This window comes from Fukomys damarensis, unplaced genomic scaffold (genome assembly GCF_012274545.1).
Source record: "Fukomys damarensis isolate Sample0158 unplaced genomic scaffold, DMR_v1.0_HiC HiC_scaffold_15, whole genome shotgun sequence".
Lineage (NCBI taxonomy): Eukaryota > Metazoa > Chordata > Mammalia > Rodentia > Bathyergidae > Fukomys > Fukomys damarensis.
The window spans coordinates 9,713,187-9,727,189 of record NW_022900927.1 but is presented as its reverse complement, the minus strand read 5'-3'; the positions used below and the strand labels follow the sequence as shown (position 1 = coordinate 9,727,189).

The following is a 14,003-nucleotide window of genomic DNA, read 5'->3' as shown; positions in this document are numbered from 1 at the left end:
ATATAATGTATGTTTTTATATATTAAAATATACCCTTGTGGTTGTTTTGTGTGTTGTTGCTCTTCCTCTAGTCACATATATAAGAGTATGCACAGCCACATTATGTTAGGAGCACAAATTTTACTATTCCATAAGTTTCAAAGAAATATAAGAAATGTCTTTTTGGCAAGTTGCTTATTTTGATAGCTATCATTACCGTGTCCTAAATCATCCCAACTCCATTCTGTCTCCCCATGCAGTGATATAGGACTCAGAGAGCCTGAGTATAATGAAAAATGTTCTCAAATGAGAAAACAGAAGTGTAAAGATATTAGGGAAAGCATATCTATTCCTAGAAATATCCTAAGTTTAGAGAAAAATTTATGCATTGGTAGTAAAAGCTACCTAGAATTAAATGCACACCTCAGCTTGAATATTTTGCAGGCTTTTTCAGTGACTTGCAGGATAAACATCATAGACCCATCCTTTACATGGATGCAAAATTTGCTCCAGGAGGCAAAATTATTCAGGTAAAACATTATTTCAAGGTAAGTTCCAATATACCACTTTCATTATTTAGTACCAAACAGAAGTGCACATTAGCTTGACATTTGGTTTTTAGGTTGCTGGATAATTGCAACATTAAGCTTCATAGGGAAAAAAAGTCATAAGAAAGCTGATATGATGCGTAAAAATTATTTTGCAGTTAGCCTACCCTGGGAGGAAATCGCTTTGCCACCAGTTGTGCAGCCCTGGGCAGATGACCTGATCTCAGTTTACTCTCATATTAAAATGAGGAAATGTATCCAAACTGCTATGTATAATATATATAATAGATATTAATGTATATATTTGCATGTGGTTTATAGTGTTTCAAATCCCTGGCACAGAGCAAGTTCATGGCAACTGTTTGTTTCATTAGTTTTAATGGAACATGAAAATATAGATCTCCTAAAAAAAGGTTTTGTGAAGAATTCTGTTACATGAGTGGAGAAATAATAGTATACAGCTCAGGGACTACTGAATGAGTTTCATCTGGTCTCTTCCATACCAGTAATTTGTTGGGCACAATGGAAATATTCCTGTTATCTCACTGATGATTATTATCTATAACTTTAAAGTAAAAGCTTAGTATATTCTTTATTCATATTATTTTATACTTAGAATATGTTTTCTTCTAACAAGCATTTAATAACTGTTGGATCAATTCAATAATAGTATGATACCATCCCGTGGGGAACTTGAGTGTAATCTTGAGGACTTTCAGAAATGTAGACTTTGTATTCACTCAAGTAGAGCTATGTAGACCCTGTAAAACTAGGGTGCTAGAGCCACAGTGGGGTTTTCTGAATGGATCATGTCAGTATAAAGATACACAATTGCTAACTTGCCTAAATAAGGTTCTTTATCCCAGAATGTAGATTTGTTTTCCAAGGTACTCTGAAGGTGATAGAGTATTCCTCCCATAAGTGCCCAACAAGGAAAGCAATGTATGTTAAAGTTTTCTTGGCCACTGACCTCTGAACTAACAATAGTTTCAGAATTTTTTTCAATCCACTGAGGGTATAATTCTGAAGCAACAAAGTGAGTTTATTCTTTCTGTTCCTCTAACCTGCCCCAATATATCTTCTTTTCTCAGTCTTTGCAGTGTTACTTTAGGATGGATAATTTTTCTCTAGAGCTCAGAGAATGAACACTCTTGACCTAAAACTCACTGAAGATAGTCATGGAAAAATCAGACAGTTCAAATCCATTGCTCAAAAGGTTTTCATTTTTGTTATCTTATTATCAGGTTGCCCATGGGGTCAGAAGCAGAGGCTCTGGTGTTGTTCTGGAACTCAGAGTCTTTACTGAGAAAGATGAAAACAGAAGGAAACCACACTGGGTACAGAGAAGTGTTTTGAAAAGCCAACTGCATCCAAGACATTAGCCTAGTTTTTTTGTTTGCTTGTTTGTTTTAAAATAAAAACGGCCCTTTTTCTTCACAAAGAGTGCTAGTCAGAATAGTTTACTACTGGAACAGCAGTAGCACTGATCAGTAAGAATGGACAGTGTCCAATCAAAACGGACCTTAGCTCTAATTAACCACTATATCCATACTCATCCACGCCAGCTCTTAACATTAGTCATTACAAAATCTACTAAGAACAATGAAAAGGAAACCATGGGTTTCAGAGTCCCCTAGGTGAGAAAAACTCATTTTACTTTATGCTAACAAAATTATTTGAAATCATCCTAATTCCGATTACTGCCTCTTTACCTTGTTGGCACTAACAACAAAGCTCCTCATAAGACTTCTGTATTTATTGCTCTTTTATTTTCTCAATATTCATTATTTTCTTTAAATTAAATTTACCTTCACTCATAACAATGCAAAAATTTGTGTAGATTTAATGAATGATCAGATGATATTTCAGTACATATAAATATTGTGTAATCAGATTTAATATTTCTCAGACACATCACTTTTTAATGGTAAAAACTTTTAAAATCTTTTCTTCTAGCTTTTTGAGTTATACAGTAAACAAAAACTATCTACAGTCACTCCATCATGCAGTTTTATTCCTGTATAACTGTAACTTAGTACCCATTGATTATTCTTCCCACCACACACACACTTCTTTTCCTAGATCTGGCAATTGACATTTTACTCAACATTTCTAGATTACAACATCAACATTTTAGAATATCAACATTTCTAGAGTACACCTGTGAGTGAGATCATGTAACATTTGTCTTTCTCTGCTTGGCTTCTTCATTTATCTCAGGTTTTATCCATATTGTCACAAAATCCAAGATTTAATTCTCTGGCATGGCTGAATAATATTCCATTAGTTATATGTACCATATCTCTATCAGTTTCATCTATTGAAGGACACTTAGGTTGTTTCCATTCCTTGCCTATTTTAAGTAGTACTGAAATAAATGTGGGCATGCACATGTCTCTTCAACACACTGATTTAATTTCCTTTCCATATAACCCAGGAGTGAGATTTCTGAATTATATGGCAGTTCTATTTTTAGTTTTTGTGAAGAGCCTTCGTACTGTTTTCTGTAATAACTATCATAATTTACACTCCTATCAACAGCATGCAAGGGTTCCCTTTTCTCTATATCTTTCCTAGCACTTATCTTTTCTCTTTTTGACAATAGGCATTCTTTACTGGAGTAAGATGCTATCTCATTATGGTTTTGATATGCATTTCCCTGAAGATTAGTTATATTGAGTATTTCTTCATATACTTGTTGGCCATTTGCCTGTTTCAGAGACATGTTTATTTTAGATCTATTGATCATTTTTAAATAAAGTTATTTTATTGCAAATGAGTTTGTAAGCGTTCCTTTATGCAGTATGGATATTAACCCTTTGTGAAATACGTAATTTGAAAATATTTTCCCCAATCTTGAGGTTTTCTCTTCACTCTGATGATTGTTTCCTTTGCTGTGCAGAAGCTTTTTAACTTTTAATCTCATTTCTCTGTCTTCTTTTTTTTCTTGTGCTTTTAAGATCTTGTCCAAAACAATTGTTATCCATTCCAATATGGCTTCTCTTCCAAATTAAAAGTGTTGCCGTGACTCATTGCTCAGTCACTGTCCTTCCTGTGGCTTTCTCTACTCCCTTTGTAGGTGATTTTATCCAATTGCATTGCTTGCATTAATAGATACATCAGTGACTGCACATCTATATACAGTGGACCCTCGAGTCACGACTGGCCTCACATACAAACAACTTGGGTTATGACCAGAATGTTAGTTTTAACTTATGACCAAAGTCTTAAATTATGACCTGAAAGCCATCTGCTTGTACAGTTGTAAACAAAGAATCGTGATGCCGGAAAAGTGTGTGTTAGCATACAGAAGTGTCAGTCTAAGCTCAGATGTGTTTGTGGATGTAATTTCAGTCAGTGCTCTATATAATCACTATGCTGTCAGAATGGCTCCAAAACAACCTAGAAAAGAAACTAAGGAAGAAAGAAAAGGTAAAGAAAGCAAGTGTTGTTGCTCAAGGTGTTACTCAAATTAGTAAGTCATGATCTACTGTGTTAGACTAGGTAGAAAGACTGTTAGTGTGTACAAATGAAAGACAGGTGACAGGTTATAGTCTGAGTCTATAATTTATAAAACAGCTGGGGCTATAAATGCGGGTCTCATAAAGAATAATCCATCAACAAGTGAGAATGGTGAAACATTTCATGCCAGTAAGGTGTGGTCTCACAATTTTAAAGTGAGAACTGAGGTTCATAGCATAATGAGGCATGGTGAAAGAGCCAGTGCTGGTAAAAGGGCTGCTGAAAATTATATACATACACTGCTTTGAAATGATGACACAGGGACATGGCTTTAGCTCTCATCAAGTTTTCAACTGTGATGAAACCAGCCTTTTCTGGAAGAAAATGCCCAGGAGAACATAAATTACCCAGGAAAAGAAGAAAATGCTACACCACAGCCTATGAAAAATAGGCTAACTGTATTGCTGTGCGCCAGTGAGAGTGTGACCTCAAGATTAAGACTCTTGGTTTACCACTCTGAGACCCCTAGAGTGTTCAGAAAACATAAAGCCATGAGAATAGCCCAGGGTTCATGTGGAGATCTAATGCAAAAGCCTGGGAAATATGAGTATTTTTTTCTTGAGTGGATCACAGAGGCATTCTATTCTACTGCTAAGAGATATCTAGAGAACAAAGGTTTACCACTCAAGGATCTCCTCGTCATGGACAATGCTCCTGCTTACCCACCAGATTTGAAGGAAAAATCGGCTAAAATATTTCCATGGCTCTCAGTCAATTCTTCCCACCTAATACCTCTATAGCCTGTGGACCAGAAGGTTATACCTAACTTTAAGAAGCTATACACCAAAGGAACCATTCCTGAAGTGCTTCCAGATGGTCTCAGATACAGATTCAACCCCTAAAGAGAAGGAATACTACAACATCCTCTCCTGTGTGGGGTTAATTGAGAAATCCTGGGCCAATGTCTCTCTAAGGACACAGATCTGCCTGAAAGAAAGTGTGACCTAAAATAATACAGGAGAGAGACTTGGAAGGCTGTGTAGAGGAGCCTGAACCTTCATTTGACCCTGTGGTTTATTGACATTGTTGCTATAGCAGAGTCCATAGGCTTGCAGTTAGATAGTGGTGATATTGAGGAAATGATGGAGGAACATTCAGAGGAACTGTCTACAGAGGAACTTCAGCAATCTCTGGCTGAGCAACAGAGAATGGCAGGCAAGGAGACTTCTGAAAAGGGGGAGCATCAACAATCAGGGCAGCCAAGTTCTTCTTTTCAAATAAAGGAAACCCTAAAACTTTGGATAGAGCTATAAGCACTGGTCGAGAAGACCCACCTAGGCATAGAAAAAGCCAGTTGTTGCATTCACTTGCTTAATGGCATTGTCATGTGATACAACAGAGCAATGTTAAAGAAAAGACGGAAACAGACAAGCTTAGGCCAGCTTTTACTTCTGAAAAGGTTAGGACCTAGTGAACCAGAAGCAGTTCCTAGGGGGCTACAGGAGAGAAAGGCCACCAGAGAGTCAGATTCTTGATGTTCTTATGGAAGAAGACTCCTTCCAAACAGTAACCACCTTTCATTTCATCCTCCCTTCCTTCAAGACAAAGATGTCAACCTGAATGGTGAGTAGAGTATGATTTTTGTTTCTGGCAAGCAAGGCATGTTTTATAACTTTCTGGTGAACATAGTAGGAAAATTATTGGTGTTTCTGATAAATTATGCACATTATACAACCCTCTTTTATTATGAAAAGGTTAGTTAAGGGCTGCTTTGGGAGGTTCGGAATGTATGATGGGTGTTTCCATTATTTTGTATGGGGAAAAAAAGAGCCTTAACTTACAACCAACTTGAGTTACAACCAGCCCTTGTGAGTACATTGTTTGTAAGTCAAGGGTCCATTGTATCTCCAGCTTGAGCCTCTTCCCTGATGTTCCTGCTACCTATATAATACTTCAGCTTGTGTGTTGTCTCAGTCCCTTCCTGCTGCTATATCTGAATACAACATACTGGGTAATTTATAAACAATAGAAGTTTACTTGGCCCATGTTTTGGAATCTGGGAAGTCCAAGAGCTGGCCCTTGGTAAGAGTCCTGTGATTCACCATAATACAGGAGAGGGTAAGCGAGCACACAGTAAAGGCGTTAACCCATTCATCATTTCTTAATGGCCCCTTCCTTTCATTCTGTTACAGTGACGATTAAATTTCCATGCATTTTGGAGAAGATATTCAAACCATAGCGGATAGCTAATGAACTTTTCCACATTAGTGTGTTCTGAACAGCTCTCTGGATTTCTTACCACTTCCGTATCTTCTACTAGTGCGTTGTTCAGTTTTCCAATGACCTCCTTATTGGTAAATGCTATTACCATTTACCAGTTGCTTTAGCCATTTAGAAATTCAGTTGGCAATAGCTTCAAAATACGTCTTGATCTGACCATCTGGATGCCCTTGTTTAAACCACCATCATTTTGTATCTTCACTAGTACAGTGGCAACCTAATTGGACTTTATTCTTTGTAAAACCAGCCCACCACTGTCCATCCACATCACACACAGTGCCATAACCATTCTAACCCTACTGCATCTTGAACCCGACCATCTCAGTTCCTGCTCATGACATTTGTCTTTTCTTTCCATTCTAGGTGATACTATTCTAGGCTTTATAGAGCTTTGTGATATGGCTTCTATAGGGTTTTTGGATACGAATCTATACTCCACCTATAGAGGTATTTACTTTTGACCAATTAAGATGGCATCCACGTCCTACTCACTACTTTCTGTCTCCTCACTCTGCTTTCCTTTATAACAATTACCATTATTTGACATCATATTATATTGCCATTTGTAATAAGCTGATCTATGCCCCCAGCTACAATATGTGCTCCGTGGACTAATCCTGAAAAAGACATAATCACAGAGATTAAACCACTGTAAGAAAACTTAGAGGTCATTTATCTCTACCACCCACCCTACATTTAGATCAACTTCATCCCCTTTCCATTGTTTGTGAGATGAATATTTTTGAATTGAATCATACATTCCCTCTGACCTCCACTATCATTATTTGTTCACAGAGAAAAATTACCTCAATATTAAATATAAATTTTACCAAGGAAAATAATATCTACTCTTTTGACAGTGTGCAATTAATCTTCCTATATAGTCTATAGAAGAAATTACTCATTCAGACAATTGAATGTGACCATTGCTGGCAGCATGTGTAGGGCTAGAACAGATATCCAAGCAGTAACGTTTTTGTAGCAAACCTGAAAATATAATAAATCCCAGAATAAGCAGGGAAGAGTGCTTTGGTACTGAAGTCAGGATCTAAAAAATAACACAAAAGAGTGCTGTATAATGCTTTTCTCCCTAGATTTCACTTTTCCCTTATAAGAAATATTCCCTATTGAGTAGAACAAGCCAATTTATTATATAGTTAACATTTATTCTTCTGAAGAAGTGCTCAGTTGATCCAGTTGTTGGATAACTGATGGAAGACTATCTGAATTACCCATTATTGATTGTTTAGACTTCATGCTAACTTTAGCCATCAGCAACTCTTCATAGCAAATGGTTTGCTGTCTTTTCCTTTCATAGGAACCTTTAAGATGTTAAGCACCTTTCTCTGTGTGCAGGGGAGCTGGATTGCCCTAGTGAGGAGTATTGATTTTCCATTATTCCTAGATGCCACATGATGCATTTCCATTAGTTGTAAACACTTATAAGTCTGACTTTTATTTTGTCCTTCATCACATCAATCTGCCAGGTCAGGACATCTGTAAATGAGGCTCAGTGCATTTCACCAGACGTGTTTTCATCTTGGCATTTAAAGGAATGAAGTTCTCAAGGTGTCTTGATGCAATGAAGTTTGTTTTAAAAACCTACAGCTATTTTGCCAAAGCCTTAAGGCAAGCTTTATTAAAAATAATAGATCTATATCTACTTTTTAGATCTTCTCTGGGTTTGACTTATTTGTTGTTTCTATAGGTACTAAACTAATACATATTTCTCACTGATGTATGTTGTCTTCGGAATTATGGAAAATTTATGATAGCTTTTCTAAGAAGAAACGTTGATTTTAAAAGTACATTAAGCGATGCTACAAAATAGACTCTTACGATAAACTAGATTGTTCAGCCAACAAAAATTTTGAAAGTTAATTGGTATTTGAGAATACACAGAAACATGTTAGGTGCAGTAGCTGGTGCATACCTGTAATCCTACCTACTTAGGAAGCCAAGGCAGAAGGATTGCAAGTTCAAGGCCAACCTGGGAAACTTAGTAGGACCTAAAATAAAATATAAAAAAGACGTATTGCAGATCAATGTGGTTTTCTACTTCTAGTTCAACCCCTAGTACTGCAAGCAGAAAAAGAAGAAGAGGGAGAGGGAGAGAGAGAGAGACACACACACAGAGAGAGACAGAGGGAGAGCGAAAGAGGGAGAGATCAGGTTCCTTAAAATATTTTAAGTAAGAGTTTACAGTTTGAATTAGATTTGTTTTAGTGATGAATGAGGTCTGCCATTTCTACCAGTTAACAAAACCCTACTTCATCAGGAAGCCAAGACTTTTTCCCCAAGGGTTTTACATCTTTTAAGTATCATATGGGCCTCTAAGAGGAAACTCCAAAGATTATGGCATGCATTTGTCCTTTAAGGGAAAAACAACAGTGACTATTAAGAGAAAATTAGAGTACAGCATGTGAGAAAATAGTTGGTACCAAAGGGCATCTAAGAAGTGACTCTTTTGGACATTCTTTGTGTTTACTGCAGGGTGCGTCATGAATTTGACCCTGAAAACATCCCGGCTTCTGTCTCCCACTAGAGCAAATGACCACTCCACTTTTTTAAGTCACTGACTAGCTTCTGTTCTCATTCTTTCTTCTCTGAATTGGCTAGATTTGTCTCATGAGCTTCCTTGCTTTTAATTTACATGGTGCCTAAAAGAGTATCTTTGATCTTCTCAATGTTCTTTTTTAATCAACTCCCCAAACATTTATTACCTCATCTCACAGTATTTACGCTTCACCTCCACCCTCTTTCTCTACTTAGCCATTCTCTCCTTTCCTTTCTGATCTTTGTTAAATGGATCAAGCTTTTGTAACTCTGCATGATTCCGGTACACCTAGTTAATAAGAAAAAAAATAAGTATTTCAGAGGTAATCACTCTCAGAGAGGTGCATAATGTTTATGTACAAAACATTTATTGTGAGCTTTCTTTTTTACCTCAATCCATCTTGTGGTTTCATTTCTATGAAGCAAACAAACAAACAAAATTACCGTAAGTCTTTAATTTTCAGAGCACTCAATTCATCAAGTTGGTAAATATTTGAGTTCTTACTATTCAGCCCTATCTAGTATGGGGAATGACACACCCATGAGTGAAACAGAAAAAAAAATATTCTCTTTTCTGAGCTCCCCAGAACTTACATTCTGGTGGAGGAGGGGCAGACAATAAACAAATAAGCAAAACCTGCTTTATGTCAAGGGTTCCAAGGATTAGTTCAGCCAAGTGATACTATGGTAATTTTGCCAATTAGAAGAAGCACAGGTTTGTTAAAAGAATTCAGGCATTCAAGTTTCTTAATAAGAAACAAAAGTATCACCCAAAACAAAGTACAATCTTCAGGCCACCACTGCTTACTGTCATTTAAAATCCCATTGCTAGGACACTGCTAAACACATACACACACAAAAAAACAAAGGACACTTTACAAGCTGGAGAAATGTTTGGTGGAATCATGTTCTGATATTCATGGAAATAAATTCAATTCTGAAATATGGGTGAGTAGAAATCAACAAAAAAAAGAATTGTATCTATAAAGATGACCTTTGAAATCATTTGAAGTTTAATAACCAATGCCCATATAAAGGAGATATATAAATCTTTACCCTGAAAAAACTATTGATATTTCATAGTAACATTTAAGACTCTATTGTCAATTGTGTTTTAAAGGATTATCAACTTCTCAGTAAAATCTAATCTACTGTCTTTTAATTTTCTTAAAATCTGGGTGGCTTATCTTTATCACAAAATGTACAACTTTTGTTCTGACATTGCATGGCTTTAGTTTTGCAGGATAGAGTCATCAGTATTCTTACTCTTTTTTTAGTCTCAAATATTTCCCTAAATAGAAAGTAGGTATCTTCATTAGATTTGGGAAATTGAATGCTAGTCAGTGAATTCAAAGTAGTGTTTATTTCAAGCTTGAATTCCCCTAAATAGTATGAAATTCTTTTGCTTCACCCCAAGGCATGGATCTCAAAGAAAAAGCATTAGGAAATGATGAGAGACCAGGATGTATGGCTTAAATACTGACATGTTCTGAAATTCTGTCCAAAAGTGGCCCGTGAATAATAGGGATCAGTAACTGACTGTTATTGCTACAAGCAGAAGTAAGCCATAGTATGTGAGAAATATGATTAGACATATATCGTGGCAGTGCTTATTTTTTATATGGGATATATGGTCTTCTGAATGAAGATTAGTTGTTTTTCATATATGAAGCATATGCAAAGTTGGAAGTCTATTAATACTGTAGGTGTCATTATGAGCTAATGAGGACTGAAATAGTGTAATACCAAGTGCCTAAATAATTCTCACATTAGTGAGCCACAAATCTGATAGGCCTTTGCAGTTATTGCTAGATTTACTAGCAGTGAGGGGTGAGAAAGCTTTGAATTACAAAACACTGATAACATTTCATGAAGAATAAAATAAATAAAAATTTCATATTATTTTACTCCAGGATGTGTCTGTCTGTCTTGGGCTTAGAGGCCAACTGCATTTTTCCTTGTCATTCTTCTAATTAAATACTCTTTATCTTACATTCGGTACATATTTTTTACATTTGCACTGAAGGAAAGTCACGACTCTCACAACATTTGTGTAGAATGCATGTGTGAAGCTGACTATGCCCCCGTAGTCACGATGCCAAGGTCATCTTGGTGTTTACTGTCAGTCACCCATTAGTCAAATCATTCTGCTCATCACAGCCTAATTAGATGCCAGCAATGCCTGGGACAGTTGTCTCACAGGGAAAGAATTATAATTGATCTTCTTGTTCACATTAGGTTCACATGAATCAAAGGAAAGTCCTCTAAGGAAAAAAAAATGGTTTAAAGCTCTCATTGCATTGGCTCTTAGTAAGAGACTAACAGGTGTTTTTCAACTAGAACACATAAAGTAAGTAAAAATAATTCCAGTTCTAAATTTAAAAGAGGAAGTAATGTGACTTTTCATGGTTAGAGACAGCCTGTCCTAGCAGAAAATGCGTTATTTGGAGCCAGATAAAAACTGGGCTCTGCTGCAGGGCCCCTTTGCCACTATAGACAAGTGACTTAACTGCTCTGAGGCAAATTTTCCCACCTATAAATGGATATGTGAATTGTGATCATCATTTCATAGCATATACATTTATCAGAACATTACTTTGTGACTTTTGTTAAGTGCATAAAGTTTTTATTCATCCACTCCACCTCCATAAAACTGGGAAAAATGAGTCAATGATAGCAAGATTTCAGGATCGTTTGTGTATGGTGTGTGTACATATATAGTCATATATGTATTCATACAGCCTACAATGATATTAGAACTTTGAAAGTGTCCATGGATGTCCTTTATCTTTGGCTGCCCATGTTTCTATCTCATCCTTCTACACATATAGTAACAATGTGTCCCTTCTCTGTGCCATTAGTGAATCTTACCATTATCTCTAGAGGTCACCACAGTATGACTCATATGGCACAAGGGAGGAACCAGTAGTGAGGCCATTGTCTATGCTAGAAAGAGAAATACAGCTGCTAAGATCTGGGCCCAAGGGGCTTCTGGGAAAACTCAACTCTGACTCAATGTCAATGGTGGGTGGTGTACAATAGATGAAGGCAGAAAGGAGAAGATGCCTTTCTTTCTTTATTACCTCGATCTTGAAAGAACCAATATGTGACTGACTTGGAAGACAGATTTATCAGCTCCCTCTTCCTCCTTCTCAGAATAAACCTGACCTTGGAATCTTGCTAGGAAATCAACCTTGCTTATTGGCCATTTCCGTGACTCTTCCCTCTGTCTCTACCAATGTGTTGATTGCAGTCCAGGCATCATCTCAGCCTCCCAACGAGCCTGTGAGGTTGATGTATTCGATACTAATTTATAGGTGAAGAGACTGAAGCTGAGAGATTCAAAATGTCATCCTCCCTTCTCTTTCTACTTTCTTTAAACAAATGCCTGAGCTTTCACTGGCCTCCATTTTTCACCAAGATGAGCTCAAAATGTCCTGCCAAATGGTAGCAGATATTATTCCCTTTCCATTCCAAGTCAAGTGAGGCCAGAGTTTGTATTGAGCTAAGAAAAATGAATCTAAAAAGGTATATAGAGTAGGAATTGGAGTAAAAAAACTGGCTATTTGTGAGAGAGTATGTAGGAAGGGAGTTCAGAGATTGACTTAAAGAGTTTGAAAACAGCACATAATGACTATAATAGGGGTGGGTCTGTGAGACTTTATGAATGAGACATCATCTCTTTTTCATTCTCCTAAAATGTTTTTCTTATGTGGTACCATCTGTTCTTTCACATTTCACGCTTTTATGCCCTGCCACCAATTCCCTTCTCTGATCTCTACTTAAAAGAAAGTTAAGCCTCCAGAGAAACACCAAGACTATCTCTTCCTTCTCACCCCTCCACTCCCAATTTTCTCAACTCATGTTTCTTTACAGGTGAAAAATAATTTAGAAACTATTTTTTAGAAAACTGGGTTTTGATCACAGTCAACAAGAAATCTTTAGAGATTATTTTCAAACTAAAACCAATTTCACACCGAGTAGAAAACTTTCATTTCATGGAAGAAAGAATTAAATAGGAACACTCAAAAATTGCCTTTCCAAAAAAGAAGACAGTTGTGAAAAAAATGGCCCAATTACTACCCAGAAACAATCTCTTCCTTAAACCAAGAAATAAAAGGAGAGCAACTCTATTGGTAATGCTTGTGTCACACCGATCCAGGGAAAGTGAAAGATACTGTGGTATTACAGTGGAACCTCTGTCCACGAACTTGATTCTTTCCAAGATTATGGTTGCAAACAGAGTTGGATAAGAACCGAATTGAATTCAATGGTTAGGTTTAGTGTTGACCTTATGGGGAAATTTCATTCAGTTCTTGTCCAGTTCCAGTCCAGTTTGCGACCAGAATAGTGGAGATAATTGAGTTAGTGAACCAAGGTACCACTGAAGTCATTTTATTTACCAAGCACACTGTTTCATCAATTACATTTTAACAAAAGATTAAATTCACTGTTAGTTTTCTTTGCAAGAGTTTTCCAAATAATATAAAAAGAACAAAAATCGTATCAGTGCATGAAAAAAAGTAGATGCTATATTTCAACCTCACCTGTAGATTACAGGTGTTATTACCAATCCTGTTTCTACTAATATTACTGATCAAAATACTCATTCATACCTCATGGTTTGGGTTTTTGAAAATTCCCAAATTGCACATCGATTTGCTGCTGATACCTACAAGACAGGGGAAGTGAGAACAACAGGAGATTTCTGTACACATTGATAAAAGGATGATGCCACATCTTTGCATTTTTCATTTGGTTCATTTAATTCCTATCAGAAGCTGGAAATGGCCCATAGATCAGAAAGCTGATAGACACTGAAGGCTCTGCTGGTCTCTGTGACCATACACTGTCCCCTCTTTGGGGCTCTGTCTCTCTTATCTAGAATACTTAGCAGGTTGGAGTGGACACCAACACCCCTAAAACACCCTGGCAAAGTGTCGTTAGCAATCTCCATCAGCTGCATTTGTAGAAGCCTTGGATATATTTAACTGTTTATGTTGAATTGATATATTGAAAGTAACTAATATTCTGTTCATGATGGTTTTACATTCAAGCTGGCTAAAAATATTAACCTAATATAGGGCTGATCATTTAGTGGTAATTTATGTATTAAATGTGAAATTATATATAAAGTGTATTTTTCCTGTTAAGTTTATTGGTACATTTAAAGCAAAC

The 14,003-nt window shown here is 36.6% G+C and overlaps 1 protein-coding gene across 6 annotated transcripts in view; it reads left to right on the top strand.

Annotated features, from left to right (window-relative positions):
* The window catches only part of Tmem117 (transmembrane protein 117), a 559,715-nt gene that overhangs the window by 521,550 nt on the left and 24,162 nt on the right, over positions 1-14,003 (top strand). The window lies entirely within an intron of this gene.